Here is a 20200-nt window from a genome sequence, read left to right as displayed (position 1 = left end):
GATTGATTCTCGTCCTGTTTTGTCTCTTCAATGGAACGTGAGTTTCAATAAGGTTAAAAAGTTCGGAATAAAATGAGGAAACTGCTCCATCGAAACTTTCAGTAGCGATACGGTCGTTCCAATCGATGTTAGAGATGGCGGTGTTCATAGCTTCGAAGTCACAACGATTATAGTCAAATTCCCGATGATTGACGTCAGAGAGAAGCTCAATTTCCGTGACGACTTGAACGACGAGCGGTCTGTGGTGACGATCGATTGGAAGGAGCGGTAACGGTGGATCCAGAATCTCGGCCGAATCATCGTTGTTGATGAAAACAAGATCGAGCAGTCTAGCATTTTCATTTGCTAGATTATTTATTTGTCGCATACCAAAAGATAACACCGTTTCTATAAGAACTTGCTCCTGTTCGGATGATGCGTTCGAAGGCAGAAAACTATCCGTATCTTCATCGAACTCCCACCGCAAAAAAGGTAGATTGTAATCTCCTGCAACGATCAATTTGTCAGTACTTTTCATACTATCAAACATCTGCTGGATGCATGAACAGTGTCTTTGATACAAAGTTGTCTCGGAGCTTGGGGGTAAATACAGTCCACAAAGGAAAACGGAGGATTCTTTCAGCTGTACGGAGACCCAAACTTGTTCCAGAGAATCATCATTAATCGATTTAACGAACGCACTTGTCAAATGTTTTCTCACGCCAATTAATACGCCTCCACCTCGCTGAAAACGGCTTGACACCGGACTCCGGTCGCATCGGTATATCGTGAAATCGTGTGATAATTCTGAATTCAAAATCTTTTCATTAAGCCATGTTTCTGTGAGTATAACAACATCGTAATCGCAGATAGAGAGGGCTAGGTATAAATCGTTGGTCTTCGTCCGCAGGCCTCGAACATTTTGATAATAAATTGTCAGACTTTTAAAACAGTTACTTCCTGTCAACGTTGGTCTTAAACTAGTATTTGTACTGTTCAAGGTTGATTCAGTAAGACAATCTTGAACTGGGGGCAAGGCGTTCTGAGTTACGTTCAAACAGGGGTCACATAAGGGGTGATCGGATTGACAGCCGGCCTTGAGGTTGAAGATCTCGGCTCCCACGAAAACCCCAGTCTGATACTTCGATCATTAGTGAATTCACGAAACCGGATACCTGCAGGCCATGTTTCGGTGGATAAAGCTTTGTTCTTCAGTTCTAACGGTGCCTCAACTTTAAACGATATAAATGATAGCGAGTCAAGATTCCTCCCTTTCGGAACAAGTTTTGTTAAACTTATTTCACTCGTACCAAGATGGGTGCGTATCATTTCTAATACTCTATCCTCAGGAACTCTAGGTCCTATCCCTGATAGGTACAGCGAGAATAAATTTGAATTTGGAGAAATGTTTTGTTGAGCACAAATATCAGCATCAGTTGAGTTTGTGCCAACCGCACAGAGACGAGGCGTATGGCGCCGATTGGGCGTTTCATTTCGAGTTCCCTCAATCCTACGGCGCTTAGCGTTTATAGAAGGTACATTTAACCGGTGATTAACCCGATCGGCTACAGGAGTGGTTAGATTTTTAAGAGGGGATAGATTCGTTCGGATTTCGCTTCTTATCTCTTGGAGGATGCTGTCACGAATTTCATTTTTGAGAGCTAGCTTGAGCGAGTCAATGACATCGTCGTTGGTGGTCTTAACAGAAATCATTGCATTGGAAAATCTGGCATCGGACAACATTTTTTTGCAACCGAAACACATCCATATGCAATGAGAGTTCATTTTGAAAGCAGAAAGAAACTCTTGCGTCATACCTGAACATCGCATGCATACTTTAGACGAACAAAAACCTTGACATGTCCAGAATTCGCCATCAAATTCTCGCGCACACTTTTCACAAACTTGCATCGTTATCGAATATTACGCTCGATTTGGACTTATCGGAAAATTCTGCAGATGTCGCTGTGATCAGAAAAATGATCTGTTGGAACTGTCAAACGAGCGGGACGACAGTTGAATGTTGCGAAACAAAACAAAGAAGAACACTTGCTACACTCGTTTACCTTCTACGGGAACAGCTACTGTTTTCTCACCTATGTGTGAATGCGACGGATGGATGCGGTGATGATGGATGGAATGTTTACAGCCAAGCGAAAAATTACGATGCTGAAGATTTCGGTGATCGAGGCAGGTCGGATGCACAATAAAAACACGACAGGAGAACTCGGTGATTTATTGACCAATTCAATGCATACAGTATGACGGATGAATGATACGTAAGAGGTATTTTTGCGCTTCTGGAGTTGATGGTTACGTTCATACATGCAAACCAGTTGTAGATCAATCGCACGAACTCAGGTAGGTAAAGGGGGATAATAGGAGGGCGAGGTGGGAGAGCTAGTGGGAGCGGGCACTATGGCTTGATCAACCACAATAGGGCCGGCACAATATTATTAATTTCACGCCTTTACCTGCTGAGTGGTGGAGATCTTGATGCGGGTGGATTGTCGGTGGTAACGGTGATTCAAACGGAACGGCTTTTGGAGCGGCTGGATTCGATTTGCTTAGCGAAAACTCAACACAAAGTCGGAGCAGAACGGTGATGTCAACAAATAGAGCAGTGATGCCAGTGTTATACAAATTAAACATGAAAAAGAAATTTAATTTGATTTTTTAAATAAACGATTTCACCGACTAACACGCGTTTTCCCTTGATTAAATATTGGAGTGGTTGTGTGATACGGTCCCTTTATGTTAAAGGTGAATCTTTAATTTGTATTTGATGCATTTTAGCCCAGACTGGTAACGGAATTATAAAAATTTTTATTTGAAAAAATAGGTGACTGTCCGAAAAAAATCGGTTTCAACAAAAAAATTCTCTCGAGATAACACGAGAGCTTGTCGTTTTATTCTTAAGTCATTGGTCATCAATATTGAAATTTCGAGTTGTGTGATTTTGAAGAATTTCATTGACCTGGTAATAACTTTTCAGCATGTCAAAAATGAGACCATGCAATATTTTTTCCATCCTTGTTTTTAGGAAGACAGTTATTTTTACATTCGTCTGCTCTTCTGTTTGCCTACTCGACCATTTATCACACCACTTTCCTTCCTCGTATAATGCATCATCCTGAAAGTTTCCACAAACAAAACAAATTCTAGTGTTTAACTCGTAATGACGAAATCATAGACTGAAACAGTACACATTATAGGCAACCAATAGTACCAATCAGTGTAATTTCTCCTTTCGGTGCTCTTTCGAAAACGACAATCCTCTTTCGGTTCGCCCGACCGGATGGATCTCCCGGGGACAAAGCACTCTGTTGCTGGACTGCTGCATTCGGTCAACTCGGTCAAAGGATTGCAAATGCAACCCAAAACACACGAGGATGCATAGATCATACATCGTCGGACAGCCTATCATCGTTCCGAAACATACACTTAAGGGGGCGGCAAAACAGGGCACATTCCGAACATGAAACTATGAATTAAACATTTCACCCTCCCCCGGTTAATGTTCCCATACATTTCTGTACAGGACTAGGTCCTCTACCTTCCGATATGTGCAGCTAGCTGCAAGGCGGTCGGTCGCCCATCGGAAGAACTGATTTCGATTCATTCCTCGCGAGATGGAGAAGATACTTATCATTTAGCACAGTAGGCACTGTATTGTAACTATCTCTTTGCTATTAACCCGAGTGAGTGAGTGAAGAGGTAGGTATTTAAGTACAGTGAGGGTACAATGTTTGCAATCGATGTGAGATGAAGTAAAGGAAGAACGAGGGCCGATCCCAATCATATCTGCGGTACGCAGAGATAGTTTATTGCCATCGGGAGGCGTCGCTTCTTCCTTTTTCACCCCAACAGCCGGACGACGACTCATCATCTCCGGTTGTTCGGACGGCCAGCTGGAGTGATCTAGTCCAAGGGTCTAGTGTTGTTGAGTACATTCCGACGAAGGGGCAGGATAGTTGTCAAAATAAACAAACTGTTCTGCCCCTGGAAAACAAAGCCAACCAAGGTAAGGGTGGAGGTTGCTAATGTATTGCTGACTTATGCGAATTGCATAATAAAAATTTTATAAGATTCCACAAGAGCGTAGAAAATCTAAAATTAAATTCGAAAAAGTAATCCAAACATTTGTCTAAAATTTGCGGAGTTATTTTCTACTTTACTTGAAATTAATCGTTTGTTTTTTTTAAAGGCCTACTACAAACACTTTATAAGCAGCACAAAGCCTCTAAAATAGTTACGTGAGAATTTAATCTGCCCGTTGAATATGCCTTTTTATTCAGACAAAAAATAAGTTCTTAAAGATACTTCGAAGCTCCAAAATCAAGCTGAAGAGAACGCTGTTCAGCCCTCAGTTGTATCGAAACGCGATGATAACAAACTGAGAAGGCTACACATCGAGAGATCCGTTCTCAGTGAAAGGGAGCTCATGTGAGCGATCACATATAATCTTTTTTGTTCTTTCGCACTGAAAGTTACCGCTTGTGGGGCGAATTACGCTTGGCATACTAATGTGCGGTGGTGGATGCAACTCTATCTTTATCTACCATTCATAGTAGTTGGCCGTGCCGAACAAAAATTTGGTATGTGATGATAATGATTCCCAATAAAATTCAAATAAGAAAGTCCGCGGACAAAAATAAATAAGAAGCTATAAATTACTGATTAATATGCAAATAAGAAACAATAAAATATTGAACATCAATAAACGGTATAATTGACAACTTTTCAGCTTTTTACCTGTATACTAGCTATGTGAGTCACAATGTGGCTGGTTAATAAACTGACTCATACTGGGCCTTATAGACAGGTGGATATTCAAGAGGCCAGTTACGATAGCGATTGATATTCATGGCGCGCTAGATAGATGGGCATGCACGGCTTTCATATTATATACATCACTGTGTTCCCAGTTGCTTGGCCTACACACTAGTAATGACTGCTAAGCCCTAAATGAACTATAGTTATTTTGATGACTTTTAAAATTAAATACAGGTCACATTTAGTTTTTCCTGCATTTTGAGGTGGTCAAGTGATCCGCATTCAAGAAAGTCGAAAGAACAACCCAGTTTAATATGTTTGTTCTTAACCTTATAGCGTTTTTTCTTTCAACCTGGTGGCACTGCAGTTGTAACCCAACTGCTATCATTGCGTTTTTCTTCGACTCCAGGCGCAAACTACACTCTAATTCTCCTTGACTCAGATTTGAAGGAAAATAATTCAAAATGCGCCAAAACTAGGAAGACTTAAATTTTGATTAGAGCGGTAAAACTCAGAAATGAATTGTAGGGGTTTACGCGAATTCTGAGTTGTTTTTGTTCAGGGTTGTTCAGGCTTGTTCATGGATCGACTGAATGAAAAAAAATCAAAAATTTATGAAAATTCAAAGCGGTTTTGAATGGAATTTCTGATTTTAAAAATAAAAAGACGATTGTACGGTGTATTTAGAAGATGGATGCGTGCTTTTTAGCCGGTTGGTTTTATTTCTTCATCACAAAAAAAGTTAGTGCCATCGGGCCATCTGACCGCATCCAGCCGGTGGAACTTCGTGCTGTCCCACTTGGCACGCTCACTCGCCAGTACACTATGCCTAATTTGAGCTGATCTGAAAAGACAAGAAAAAAGAAAACACCATAGGTTAAAAAGATTTTCACTTCAAAATTATGAGAAAATTATACTTACAGTTGTGAATGATGGCTTCTGTAGAGATTGCTGGAAGAAAAGATAAAATTGTTTAATTTTGTTATTTATCCTTTCGACACCACTTAATTATTATAAAGGCTTTCCCGTAGACGAAGCTACGAAATAAATAACGCTCGAAAACTTTAAATTTGAGTTTAGTTTATAATTTTTGCAACATTTTTCACCCACATTTCCCCCATAGCATTTTCATTCAGATTCTATTGAACTTACGGCATCCTCCGTGAAGGCGCTGCAGCGCATTGAGTGGCCACGAAGCTTTTCATTCTCCGCCTTGGTGTGGGCAAACCTCCTCTCGCCGCCTCCGGCATCATGCCCCAAATTATTTTGCCGATGCCTCCGCTAGTACGCCGACCACAGATGCAGTCGAGCAGTGCCGTTGATGATAAATGGCCCAATGCCACAGTTGACTCGATGATGGCAGGTGCAGTCGAAGATTGCAGTCGAAACTGCCGATGATGATACGTGGCCAAACACCACAGTTGATTCGGCGACCACCGATGCAATCGGAAAGTGCAGTCGCAACTGCCGGTGATAGTGGATGGCCCAAGGCCACAGTTGATTCGGCGACCGCAGATGCAGCCGAAAAGTGCAGTCGAGACTGCCAACGGTAGTGAATGGCCAAATGCCACAGTCGATTCCACGATCGCAGGTCCAGCCGAGAAGTGCAGTCGAGGCTGCCTATGATGCTGAGTGGCCAAATGCCACAGTTGATTGCACCACTGCAGGTACAGCCGAAAGGTGCAGTCGAAGCTGCCGATGATGATATGTGGCCCGATGTTGTTGCTTTCTGCTGCTGAGGGTGTTGTTGTTCCGCTGCTGGTGCTCTTGTTGTTCTGCTGCTGGTTCAGCAATTCCCAAGCAGCTGAAGGTGGTCGAAAGCCAGGCCAACCAGTTGTTCCGGATTCGTTTGCCGACGACATTTCTCCTCGCGCTGCTTCACACCAGCTTAGTGTCGCTTTGACAAGCCACCAGGGGAAAGAAGCGGAACCTGCGGCTTCTACTGGCGTACGCACAGTGTGCGAAAAGGCACGAACAACAATTTCCTCCGGTTTGGCACAGGCGGTAAATAAAAAAGGCCCTGGGGGAAATAAAATGCGTCAGCCTTTCTCCTTCTCTCATCCCTCACCGTACTTACGCTTTGCGCGACCTTTGGTGGAGTTTCTTCTCGCCCCGGCTGAGCGATGTTCCGCATGGGTGCACTTGACGAATGATCGTCCTGAGATCGGCGTTTGTCCTGTCGGATGAGATACGGTGAGTGAGAGGGCTTTCATTTCCCCTTCGAGAAAACGTACCTTTCAATTTGCCGTTAATGTCCAGCGTTTTCTTCCGCTTCGTGTCGTGAAAACGGCGCGATAAAACTTTTGCGACCGACCCGCACTGTTAAAATTTTCCGTCTCCCGGAAATTGCAGTGACAGCTTCTTTCACGGTTAGCTGATTTTACTTCGCTCAGAGTATTTTTTAATACACGCTTATTATTTTTGCGTTTGAATGGGTGAATCTTTATCACGCTTATTTTCTCTGCGTGGGGATGGGTTTTTATACAAAGTTGCCAATATCGCTGATATCATATCAAATAAAAATATTGTTATAAAACTCGAACGTAACATAATTTCTAATAGAAAATGTAATTAAATGTTGTACTCACCTTGATTATTTCGTCAACTGTTTCCGACCATTGCATCCAAACAATCAACAATGGTTTTTGGAACTCTCTGAGTTGTTTTCATCTATTTTGTTCGAAAACGTATGCGTCTTCGCTAAGTTCCAGCCTTTGAAAGTCAATAGATGAAAACAACTCAGAATTTTGATGGATTCCAACTCAGTTGTTTTCATCTTCATACATGGTGCGACCGCTGAACCGAAATTATTCAGTCTCTGAATAATCTAAATTTACCGTGTAGGTTGAAACTACAGTATTGTCGGAATTTCACGATTCTTATGAATCTCAGTTCAAATATTCACTCAGACACGTCTGTCTCTCACAAGATCAATGACTGACTTGTGTTTTTGTTTTCACTTCGTAGCTGCACTTCCAGTGTTGCCACATATTTGTTTTATTTATTTTCTTAACTTTTATTTTTTATAGTGTACATTCTTCATTTCACCTCTGTAGAAATATAGGAACTAATGTAAGAACAAAGTGAAACAAAAATAGCATTTTTAATTATTGAATTACGTTGTCTGTGAACTAAATTGCCTTGAACGAAACCGCGAAGTATCTGACACGGAATACTGTGGATACACAAATACTAGCATAAAGAAATTCGTTCGCTCCGACATCGACATCGACACAATAAAGACATCGTGCGAGAGTTGAGAGCGAACTGATGCAAATCGTATGAACGTATGTGTAAAGTCCAAGCAGACTTGCTCTCGCTTTCCGAACAAAAACCACGAATAAAGTCAGTTGTAACGGACGGTTTATCGAAAAATTTGGACGCCAGTTTTGAAGAAAAAAAAAGCTGATAATGAGAAGCGACAAATCCACCGGACACGACAACCTCTACATTATTTCTCAATTCTACTCTTAAATTAAAACTTTCATATTTTGATTTTTTATACCTACATTTTAAACTTTTATCTTTATTCTTCTCATAACTTATATCATCGCTACATTCTTTCTCACCTTCATCCTCAATAAATCTATTAATGAATCAATCCTGAGTCTGCGATTTTTCAGCGATCCATCTCTTACTATAAGAAAGGAAATTATTGAAAAACAGTCGCAGCAGACTTGACAAATATCGCTTTTTCGGTATCTCCGTCTTATTTCCCGAAAGAACAAATAAACGGCAACAGCAGCCTTAAAAATTAGCGCTTCCCGAGCTAATTTGTCTTTTCCACCGGAAGTCCCAATCAAAACAGCAGCAGCAGACTTAAAACTCTGCATTTCAAACGACAATTCATCATTTGCAACCAGAAGGCCAAATCAAAACAATCAAACATCAGTAACAGTCTTTAAAATCTGCGCTTCTTGAGCCAATCCGTCTTTTCCCATCGGAAGGCCAAAGCGAAACAAGCAAACAGCAGCAGCAGTCATAAAATCTGCGCTTTTAAAGCCAATCCGTTTTTTCCACCGGAAGTCCGAATCAAAACACACAGTCAGCAGCAGAAGCAGCCTTGAAAATCTGCGCTACCTTAACCAATCTCTTTTCCCATCGGAAGGCCAAATCAAAACAACCAAACAGCAGCAACATCCTTGTAAATTTGCGCTTCCTAAGCCAATCCGTCTGCTTCCACCGAAAGGCCGATTTAGAAACAAAAATCAGCAGCAGCCTTAACATAGCAATATCGAATCTTTGACCACCAATCACACAAAAGCACACGATACGCAGCCTACTGCCAGTGGTCAAAGATCCGATATTGCCGATCGATCGCTCCAATGTGGTCTACCATGTCCCATGCGCAGGCGCTCCAGAACAAGGCAAAGAATGCTCAAAATGCTATGTTGGCTGACTAGCTAAGTATAAGCTACGGACTAGAATGTCAGATCATAAATGCGATGTCACCAAATTCAAGCGCATTTTAGCAAAAGGGGCCACAGCGTCAACTGTCTCCTACACAGCTCCAATAAACAGCGTAGGCACCAAAAGGTACCCGAAATGTGCTACATTCAAAGCACTCTGAACACCGTCATAATAAAGGGTGATACGGTTAAAATTTGGTCAAGGAAAAACGCGTGTGAATCAGTGAAATCGTTTATTTAAAAAAATCAAATTTAATTTCCTTTTCAAGTTTAATTAGTATAAAATTCAGGAAAAATATTCAGTTGTGCTTCCGCTTATCCAAATCTGAATTACCGGGCCTTACGCTTAACCCCTGCCATAAGATTTTGTACAGCCACCATGTCCACCTTCTTCGCCGCAGAAAGCCAGTTTGCCTTGAACTGCTGCTCGTCCTTAGCAGTTTTGTTGGTCTTCTTTAGGCTCCGCTTGACAATAGCCCAGTATTTCTCAATTAGGCTGAGCTCTGGCCTGTTGGGAGGGTTCTTGTCCTTGGGAACCACCTGCACGTTGTTGGTGGCGTACACCTCCACGGCCTTTTTACCGTAATGGCAAGATGCCAAATCCGGCCAAAACAGTACGGAACAACCGTGTTTCTTCAGGAAAGGCAGCAGACGTTTATTCAAACACTCTTTCACGTAAATTTCTTGGTTGACAGTCTCGGAAGCTATGAAAATTCTGCTTTTCAAGCTACAGGTACAGATGGCTTGCCAAACCAGATATTTCTTCGAGAACTTTGACAGTTTCATGTGCTTGAAAATATCTGCTACCTTTCCCCTTCCTTTTGCCGTATAAAACTCGTGTCCTGAAAGCTGCTTGTAGTCGGCTTTGGCGTAGGTTTCGTCGTCCATTACCACGCAGTCAAACTTCGCAGCATCGTCGTGTACAGTCTCCGGGATCGCGCTTTGGCCGTCATATTTTGTTTATCATCGCGATTTGGAGTCACTACCTTCTTGTAAGTCGATAGTCCGGCTCCGATTTGGAGTCACTACCTTCTTGTAAGTCGATAGTCCGGCTCGTTTTTTGGCTCGATGCACGGTTGTAGACGATACACCCAGCTTATTTGCGGCATCTCGGAGAGAGAGGTTAGGGTTTCGCTTGAAACTACTGGCATCTCTCTTTGTCGTCTCAGCGGCTTCCGGTTTTCGATTTTCCCCCGATCCAGACTGCCTGGCTGTCGACAAACGTTCCCCAAACACTTAAATTACATTTGTAACGGTTGATTTTGCAACTTTGAGCGATTTTACCAGCTTTGCGTGCGAGTAGCTCGGATTTTTGCGATGCGCGAGCAAAATTTTGATACGCTGCTCTTCTTCCTTGGACGGCATTTTGACAACTGAAGAGTGAATTCCAAAATCAAAATAGGAGCAACATTCTGCACACACACACCTTCAAAATGAGGGGTGTTCAGGTTTTTTAAATGCAAAATTGAAAGAAATACGTCAAGTTGATATTGACCAAATTTTGACCATATCACCTTTTACGAGCAGTCCAACTATTCGATTCGAGCAGCCCGACTGTTCGGCGTGGAATATTACAGCGAAGGCCATTGGATCCTCTCACCCTAGTGGCGATTCTCTGAAGGCTTCCATCTCTAAGGCGTCGGCTTATTATTCGAAGGTAATACCTCAAAGTGAAGGGAAGTGAGAAATGAGAAATGAAAAGGGAGACCTGAGAAGTGAGACGTGAGAAGTGAGGAGCAAAAAGTTAGAATTTGAAAACTAAAAAGTAACACATGGGAAATGAGACGTTGAAAGCAAAAGACAAAAAGTGATAAGTGACTTCTCACTTCTCATTCCTAATTTCTCATGTCTTACTTTTCATTTCTCACATCTTACTTATCATGAATCATTTCTCTCTTTTAATTTTTCACTTCTTGCTTCACACGTCTTACTTTTTACTTCTCATGTCTCATTTCTCATGTCTCACTTCTCAATTTCCCATATCTCTTTTCTTACTTCCCTTCATGTTGAGTCCAAGAGATTTCCTCCAATATGCTGTGAGATATGATCTAATAATTTGGGGTAAGTTCTTTCGGGAATAGGCCAGATTGACCATGATCACGACCCGATGTCCCTGAATTAATTCTTGTATGCATTTTTTCCATGGCGATCTCAGAATTCATATATTGTCAATTGTTCTAGATTGCTCTCCCAAAAAGTTGCCAACATCTGTGTGAGGTCTTTAATTCTCTGAAGTAAGAAAATATGTTTGGCTCGATTATTTTCTGACCTTGGTAAAAGCTTTAAGATCATTTCAACACCATCTACCCTATTCGTTCGCCAAAGACTTAAGCCGCAACAACGGAAGCCCATAGCAGAGAAAGCCACTAGCCGCTGCCTGCCCATACATTATTGGATTGGCTTCTTCCCATGCATGATGCGTTTCTTCGTTCCGTGGCTAGCTGGCTGGATGCTGCTTCTGATGATGATGGGTCTTGGGATCTGGAGGAGCAGCGCGCGAGACCAACTTCCAGGGACCAGATACATTATGGGTGCATCTGCAATAGAATAGGCGGTTGTTGGTTGATGCACCTGACAGCTACACAATCTAAGAAGGGAGAGAAGGCGTGGTCGTCATGTTTGCTTGCATCCCCCTCCCTGTCCTGACCCTTCTCCTGACTTATCCTCAAACCCACCGAAGACGCTCCGGCACTACAGTCAGAGTGACGCTTGGACGATTGCAAACGTTCGGTCGGTCGTCGCGTCGTGTGTGTTCTCAAAACGTTTGCTGCTGCCGCTACTGTGGGATGGTTTGGTTGTTTTCTGTTGTAGCTATTATAACCAACAAAGGCCTCCAGGATTACCCTTAGCAAGAGGGAACTGAGAGAGAGGGGGGACCACAGAGCGTTCCTCCTCTCCGATGGCTAACATTCAGAAGCATTCAGTAATTAATACCAATTCCCAATGCGAATTCGCAGTCGCATGTTGAGAGAACAGCCTTTAAGGCGATTAAAAAAGTAAACAGCGAATAATTTCTGGTTTAGGTATAAGCTTGGCGTTTCAAATGGCTTAACATCTTTGAATTCTGATTTAATTTTATGTATGTATGTACCCAAACAACTCATTTAATTACCTGAAATTCAAATCCATAGTTCAATTTTTTTTGGTATTTTCAAGTTGTAGAACCAAATTGAACGAACCTCCATCGCCGATCGGTTTAATACAATCTGATAAACATAAAGGAGTATCATAAATGTTCTTCAAACCCATTTCTTCAACTTATTCTGTATCTACATGTACATTAGACTGCCCCAAATTTGTATGGGAAATTCATTACCTGTAAAATGTTATGCGCTACAGGCTTAAAATGATCCTAGGCCTAGTACAAGGTCTCATGCCAAATTTGGGCCAGATCGGATTACGGGAAGGGGTTGCTCAACGAGCCTAAAGTTTGTATGGGATTTTGAGACATTTTGTTCGGGAGAAACATGAAAACCCAGTTTTTCATGAATAACTTTGGTTTCCTTCGGCCGATTTCTTTTGAAAACAGTTTTTCTTGAAGCCTAAACTATGACAAATATTTCATCCGAAGATTGCATTTCGATTCACGAATAGACAAAAAAGTTATGCTTGAAATTTCTCATACATATTTGGGCAGTCTAATTTACATAGATATTTGAGTATAAGCGCTGAAGTGGTCTAGCGAATAGACTGGGCACGAATCTGGAAAGCCAGCTAGGTAAAGGGTTCGATTCCCGTTATCGGCAAGAAAACTTTTGAATTCGAAACCCACTGAGGTTGGGTTGGCCGACAGGTAATATGTGTTGCATTGTACAAATTAAATATAAATAAAATTTATTTGGCAGACTTCCCTGAAATTGTTGTTGTTGGTGATCACAGACTATCACAGACACAGTTGGAGTAAACGGCCAATTTATTATTTAAAGCTTCTAATTAGTTATGATGAAAAAAATCAACAAACTCTATAAGATAGTTGGAAACAAAATAACAGACACAGATTTTCAGATCATTTAAAAAATAGATAGAACTCTTACAAAAGACACAAAGGAAAAATCGTGCTTAAGCTTAGCTTAACTTGTTTGACTACTCATATCCACCTTAAATCATTGAACCCGAAATGCTTCACTATTTAACATTGTTTTACATTATAATTTTATGATTATTTGAAAAAAAAAACACATTGAATAAATTTCGAGCTCCACGATCGCTGGCGTGGCTAAGTAGAACGAGTTCCACATCGCCAATCGCCGTGTTGCTACTCCGTGATTGATCGAGGCCATCAATTTTGTGCAAGAGCCAAAAGAATGTCGCTTGGGATTAGCAATTCATTCTCAATGCACAAAACCCATGCTCTTACATAGACAAAAAAATCAAAAACGGCGCCGGCCACGTCCTAGTAGTCAATGAGGGATGGAGGAAGAATTGTTAGTGAGATATTTTTCTAGGATCAACACTTAACATTTCAACTTTCTTCAAAAGCTTGTTTTGAAAAACTCTGAAACAATGATAAGTCAGTATCACCAGCTTTAGAAATCGTCTATACGCCTGCGAATCTATATTCAAATATCTTAGGGAGGGTTATGTAAATAAAGGAGAGGTTTGGATCAGGAGCCATTTGTGGAGAATAGTGCGATCTTCGTTTTATCTACACCTCGTTTGCTTCTAGACTATTCTTGGAGAAACTCCTATTAATATCTAACAGGGGTTATTAATTCGAATATCAAAAAGAACTATGATCACTCAAAAAATTGGATAAGCAATCATTCAAACTTCCTACAAGCTAGCTGTTTCCCTCACTATAGTCTCTAACACATCACCGATTTCGAAAACTCGTTCTAGTCGATCGGTTATAACCGGAGCCGGAACTCGGAAGCTGGAAGCGTAGGACCACCATGGACAAAATTCATTGAAACTAGGTGCATTTCTTGAAGGCTTGTAAGGAGTGTATTCGAAAAAAAATGCAACACTTTGCTTCCTGAATAACTTTTGAATGCATGGATGGAATTTCATGAAATTTTCGATGAAGCTATCTAGTAATGTAACGTGTAACGTGCACAAAATTTGGTAGCAATCTGTCAAGGATGTTTTTGAGATAGCGTTTAGTAATGGAGTTCATTGACAATTTTTTTTGGGCAGGATCGAGAAAACCAGAAAAGTCCCAGTGGGAGACCCGAAAACAGCAGGAACGCAACTATTTGACCGAAGTTCACATGATAAATTGTTAAGAAGTCCTAGAGGACCCAAAAGTGAGCTAAAATTTGAAAAAAATGTGAAGATTGTTGATTCCATGAAGTGAGAGGCATGTGAGAAGTTTTTTTTCAAGCTCAATCCGAAAATATGAATGAGGAAGTGATAAAAAAAATCCGACTGGTTCGTCTAGCTGAATTATAAGTAGGCTTAACTTCATTTCTACAAGGTAGAAAAGCTGCCCACCGGTAAAATAAACAAAATACGGTGGTAAAATCGTGCGCAAAATATTTGGACTGCTTGTGGAAAGATATTTTGAAAAAATTCGCAATGGACAGCAAAACGAACTCTTTAGCGGTCACCTTTCAGGTTTCCATGCAGAAATTTTTCGTGAACTAGTCTCGCCTTATTTTCCTGGAGCTAAACAAGGATAGAAAATTAAAAAAAATAATGTATTGTACTTGAGGAGGCTAACGATCTGCGGACACTGCAAGTTACTCATTCTTTCATTACGATTGACAGGATGAATGACTGAATATACAAAGAAGACCGTTTTCTCTGCAAAGCTCTTAAATAGGTCCCACAAAGTTTGGACTCTGTTTAAATTGGAGCTGCAATCGTGTCATTACGCAAAAACGGTGGTGGAGTGATAAAAAGTCAAATATGTTGTTTTTATGTCGAAGGAGGACAGTCGACTACATTTGTTATAACTTCGACCAAATTCAAAATTTTGAGTTGTTTAAAAAAAAATCAGCAGAAAATAGCAAACGTAATCAAAAATAGCTTCGATTTGGAAAAAACTTGGTTCATAGTATGCGCATTGCAGATGACGCACGTGTTGCCCAAAAATTAAAGTCAAAAAATTTCTTCATCGAATGCTATCTCAAAAACCCCTTGACATAACATCACAAAAATTTTCATGTGTAAACATTACATTACCAGGTAATTTCGCTGAAAATTGCATCAAATTCCATCCATGCATTCGAAAGTTATTCACAAAACAAAGTGTTGCATTTTTTTCGAGAACACTTCTTATTCGAAACTTCTAATCTTGTTCAATTTTGAAGCAGTTCGCGTTTTCAATATTTCAATTTTAAATGTAAAAAAAATTAACAATAAAAATTTCGTGGAGCTGTCATGAACACGACCGATTAAAACTTTTTCTCATGGCCAACTCCGGAAAAAAACAGTCCGCAGATCTTGGTGAAAATAAAAGAAACCCCAACAGAGCAAAACCAATCAGCTCAACTTCTAAAAGCAAGTACACTAGTGTTGGGAAAAACTGGTAGAAATTTTGACACTTTTAGCACATTTCGAAAATTGTCCCATGCAAAAACATTTTCAAGATCTGTGGCCTTCAAGTTATTTTTTTTGCAACACGTGTTAGAAAAGAGATGCAGATAGCTTTGTTAAATTTTGGATTTCTGATATATCCCATACAAAATGAAGTGGATAATATTAAAAGAAAGGGCTATTACTTTTTTCGCTTAGTCCAAATCAACTTGTCTTTTTCTAAAAAGTTGTTCCTGCATTTCAAATCTTCACATCAATTAGGTGGTTAAATTTTAACAGTGTTGCCAGAATTCATTCTGTTATTCTTAATTGACATTTTTTAGCTTTTGAAAAAAAATTAACTCCAAGGCGCTTGAGGGTCGCCTTAGAATTGTCTAATAGAAACTAAATTTTGCAGTTTGCTATTTTGATAAACGGATCAATATTGGGGGGCAGAGATCAGTGAAATTTTAGCTTAAAAAACCCCCCGCTCCCATATAACTAAGGACCACCCTACCATACAAACATACATGTACGTACAATGGTATTGAAGTACATTGAGAATTGGGGTTTCGATTTTTCTAAACCACCTTTTCTGTTCCGGTCCAAAGGATACCAAGTTCACATTCAAAACATCATAATCATCATTACAATATCCTGAAGAAGTTTCACGAAAATAATGAAAAAAAATTAGCAAGAAAAAAACTAAAATTTGGGTTAAGAAAATCATTTTATTGAATGACGAGATACAGCGAAGCAAAGCAAAACCGAAATCGTAAATTTATATTTATAAGAAGGGTTTTTTTTTATCAGTCTCGGCCGTAAAAATCTTTACAGCAGCAGACAAATCCACGAGGAAGGACGACAAATCTCTTTTGTTATACAAATTTTCAACTACACACTTGACAAAATTGCACAAAACTGAGATTAAATCATCCATAGCTACTGCAAGGTACAAATAGAATCTTTCATCTTTCATCTTTCATCTTTCATCTTTCATCTTTCATCTTTCATCTTTCATCTTTCATCTTTCATCTTTCATCTTTCATCTTTCATCTTTTATCTTTCATCTTTCATCTTTCATCTTTCATCTTTCATCTTTCATCTTTCAGCTTTCATCTTTCATCTTTCATCTTTCATCTTTCATCTTTCATCTTTTATCTTTCATCTTTCATCTTTCATCTTTCATCTTTCATCTTTCATCTTTCATCTTTCATCTTTCATCTTTCATCTTTCATCTTTCATCTTTCATCTTTCATCTTTCATCTTTCATCTTTCATCTTTCATCTTTCATCTTTCATCTTTCATCTTTCATCTTTCATCTTTCATCTTTCATCTTTCATCTTTCATCTTTCATCTTTCATCTTTCATCTTTCATCTTTCATCTTTCATCTTTCATCTTTCATCTTTCATCTTTCATCTTTCATCTTTCATCTTTCATCTTTCATCTTTCATCTTTCATCTTTCATCTTTCATCTTTCATCTTTCATCTTTCATCTTTCATCTTTCATCTTTCATCTTTCATCTTTCATCTTTCATCTTTCATCTTTCATCTTTCATCTTTCATCTTTCATCTTTCATCTTTCATCTTTCATCTTTCATCTTTCATCTTTCATCTTTCATCTTTCATCTTTCATCTTTCATCTTTCATCTTTCATCTTTCATCTTTCATCTTTCATCTTTCATCTTTCATCTTTCAACTTTCATCTTTCATCCATCTATTTTTTATCATTAATCGAACTTTAATTTTTATTTTCTACCAATAAACGACTTCCAAAGCTGATTGTTTATGGTCTACCCTTTCTGACCCAGCTTAGGGTGAATATTTATGAGCTGCAATCAATTAGCCCGGTTTTGCTCCAACCCCCAGCAGAAAATTTATTCATCGCAACCAAAACCTGTCACGCTCATATAAACTTTATTTAAATTCCTCCGGAACAATAATGCTGCAACAACATCGTTTCGTAGACGGCAGACAATAATTTGCTCTGACTAAACAAATAGATAAGTGTAGACCGGACGACGACGTCGCTCAACTCAACATGCAGGTAGGTATCTATCAATTTGCACAGGAAATTTTGGAAACAGCTCCTCCGAAAAGTTGACACGCAAGTCGACTGCCAACGGATTTCGCTCGATGTATGTTTTTGTTTTATTTTCCTGGGAATGGTGGAACGAAACCTATATTTTCGAATAGTATTGTAATCATTAATTACGCTTTTTTTAGGTTTGTGAACATTCTTTCATAAAACATTTCTGGAGAACGTTTTTTTTCATGTTCCATAAAATTAAAAAATCTGTTTCCTTCTTCATTGTATCCCATGAACACTGCTAGTGAATCACGGCTGTGATAATTTCCATCCCAAAATTACGACCGAACAGTTTGGTGGAGACGGCCAGCGGCGGCGGTTGGTGTTCGGAAATTAATTACCCGCACTACGATTTTCACCGGAGGAGGTCCCCGTGAAGAGGCTCAGGTGAAACCCCGCAGGTGAGCTTAGAAAGGGTTTAGGTTCGCTGCTTTCCTCTTCCTCCTCCTCCCTTTTCATTTAAGCCTAACTCCAAAAGAGCGCCCGGAAATGGCACTGATTAGATGCGAAATGCGAGCACAGCAGGAGATTGATGAGCTTCTGCGTGTCCTCCCCGTGTGTTTGTGTGATTGGGGTTTTGAACAAATTTGTCGACAACACAATGGATAGTAGGTATACGGGTTAGGAGTTGTTGGATTCTTTTTTCGGGTTTTAATTTCCATATGAGCAATTAAAACAGACATACATACATACAATCATAAATAGCTGTTATTGATTGAAAAGAGCTAAAACATGAAATTTATGAGCCATTTGAAAGTATTTTTTTTTTGACTTTGTCTAAACGTTATCAACTCAAGCGCTTTTAAATCATACCGTGATTTTTTACCTTCAAAAATAAGACATCAACATTTATTAGAGAGATAACGATGTTTTTTACAAGTTGACGCATTCAATACAGTTGGAAGTGGAGCGCCGCATCGCCAATGCACAGTGGTGCAGAACATCAATCTAGCTGTACGAAATTAATAGTGCCCAGGGATGAAGAGATAGACATTTGATGTCTTGAGCAATATTGTTCAGTTTTACATGGAGCATATTCTAGTATCAAAATTTTTGCCAAGGGGTCCACCGATAGCTAGATAAAAATGCTAACTTTTTTGTTTTACAAATTAGGGCTTTTATGTTTTGGACAAAGTTATTTATCTGATCAAAATACACAAGATTGTTGAATACGTCAAAGTCCTATCACATCACCCTCAGGAGTTATAGTCAAAGTAAAAAAATCTCTTGAAAAACTGTTTTTTGAACCTAACACGTTGTCGATTGTATGAAACGGCTCGCTGTCTTTAAAACAAAGTTGAAACATGCCACGATCTACAATTGTCTCATACATTATGGTGGGTTTAGAAGTTCCTGAAGCGCTATAGAATGCATTTAGTGTATTTTATTGGCAATTTTGGAAGGCTCGCCCATCGATTTCGCAACACCCCCTTTTTGTGATTATTTTTTATGATAAGTGGAACTATTTCCATTTGGAATAAGCGTTGAAATCGGTGGAACTAGTACAGATTTGATTGATTGAAAACACACTTTTTCAATAAAAATTACCTATTTTACTTATAGATAAAAACGTAGAAAACATTTTATTTATTAATAAAGTGTTGCAGTTTTCTTTTATATGTTTTGTTTTATTAAAAGAAATTTAAATTCGATTTTTCAAATAACTTTGTCGAGGACATCAAAGCCTTAATTTGAAAAATAAAAAAGTTAGCATTTTTATCTTGCTATCGGTGAACCCCTTGGCAAAAATTTTGATATTAGAATATGCTCCATGTAAAACTAAACAATGATGCTGAAGACATCAAATGTCTATCTCTTCATCCCTGGGCACTATTAATTTCGTACAGCTAGATTGATGTTCTGCACCACTGTGCAATGTAATAATATCACCAGAACCGCTATGAAATAACCTTTCTTGTGCATTTTGTATTATTGCCAAAATCTTGCGTTAACATACTCAAAATCCAGCGCAAAGTCGAATTCAGGTATTAGAAAAGTCTCAAAAAATGCAGTATGATAAAAATTTCTAAAAACAGTGTAAAAAACTCTGTATTTCATATTATTTAAAATTATTGATAAATGTGGAAATGCCAAAATGTAAAAAATACGTCAACTTTCCAATTCACTTTTCAAATATTTTCTGTTCTGGCTGGAACAGTTCAACAGCTGATTCATTAAAAAGTACGATTTTTACTGCACTTTTTTACATTTTTTGTGGCCATGATCTTGATTTTTTTTTAATATTACCGTTTGTGTAACTTCAGCTTTTTACGGCACTAAGTGTGTTTGTTTTCGAGCACTTATTAATTGACTTAAAGTCTTTTTCCCGATGCATGATTTTTTCCAAAAAAAATTCTTCGGCTTTGAAATATTTTGAAATAAATAATTTTAGCTGAATATTGTCTGAAAATTACATTTGAGTCACGTTACAATTTTTCTTTATCTAAACATAATCTATGAAACTGAGAGACAAGAGAGTTTTCTTCT

At 39.2% G+C, this 20200-nt stretch overlaps 1 protein-coding gene and 1 long non-coding RNA gene across 2 annotated transcripts in view; both read right to left on the bottom strand.

The window, feature by feature from the left end:
- The window catches only part of LOC129754512 (transmembrane protein fend-like), a 467116-nt gene that overhangs the window by 390103 nt on the left and 56813 nt on the right, over window positions 1–20200 (bottom strand). The window lies entirely within an intron of this gene.
- LOC129754582 (uncharacterized) lies at window positions 6557–7117 on the bottom strand. The gene is made up of 3 exons (XR_008739045.1): window positions 6990–7117; window positions 6833–6931; window positions 6557–6775 (listed from the first exon to the last, which is right to left on the bottom strand). It is a non-coding gene; the product is annotated as an uncharacterized LOC129754582 (long non-coding RNA).

This window comes from Uranotaenia lowii, chromosome 1 (genome assembly GCF_029784155.1).
Source record: "Uranotaenia lowii strain MFRU-FL chromosome 1, ASM2978415v1, whole genome shotgun sequence".
In the NCBI taxonomy this organism is placed as follows: domain Eukaryota; kingdom Metazoa; phylum Arthropoda; class Insecta; order Diptera; family Culicidae; genus Uranotaenia; species Uranotaenia lowii.
This window is presented reverse-complemented; position numbering and strand designations above follow the sequence as displayed.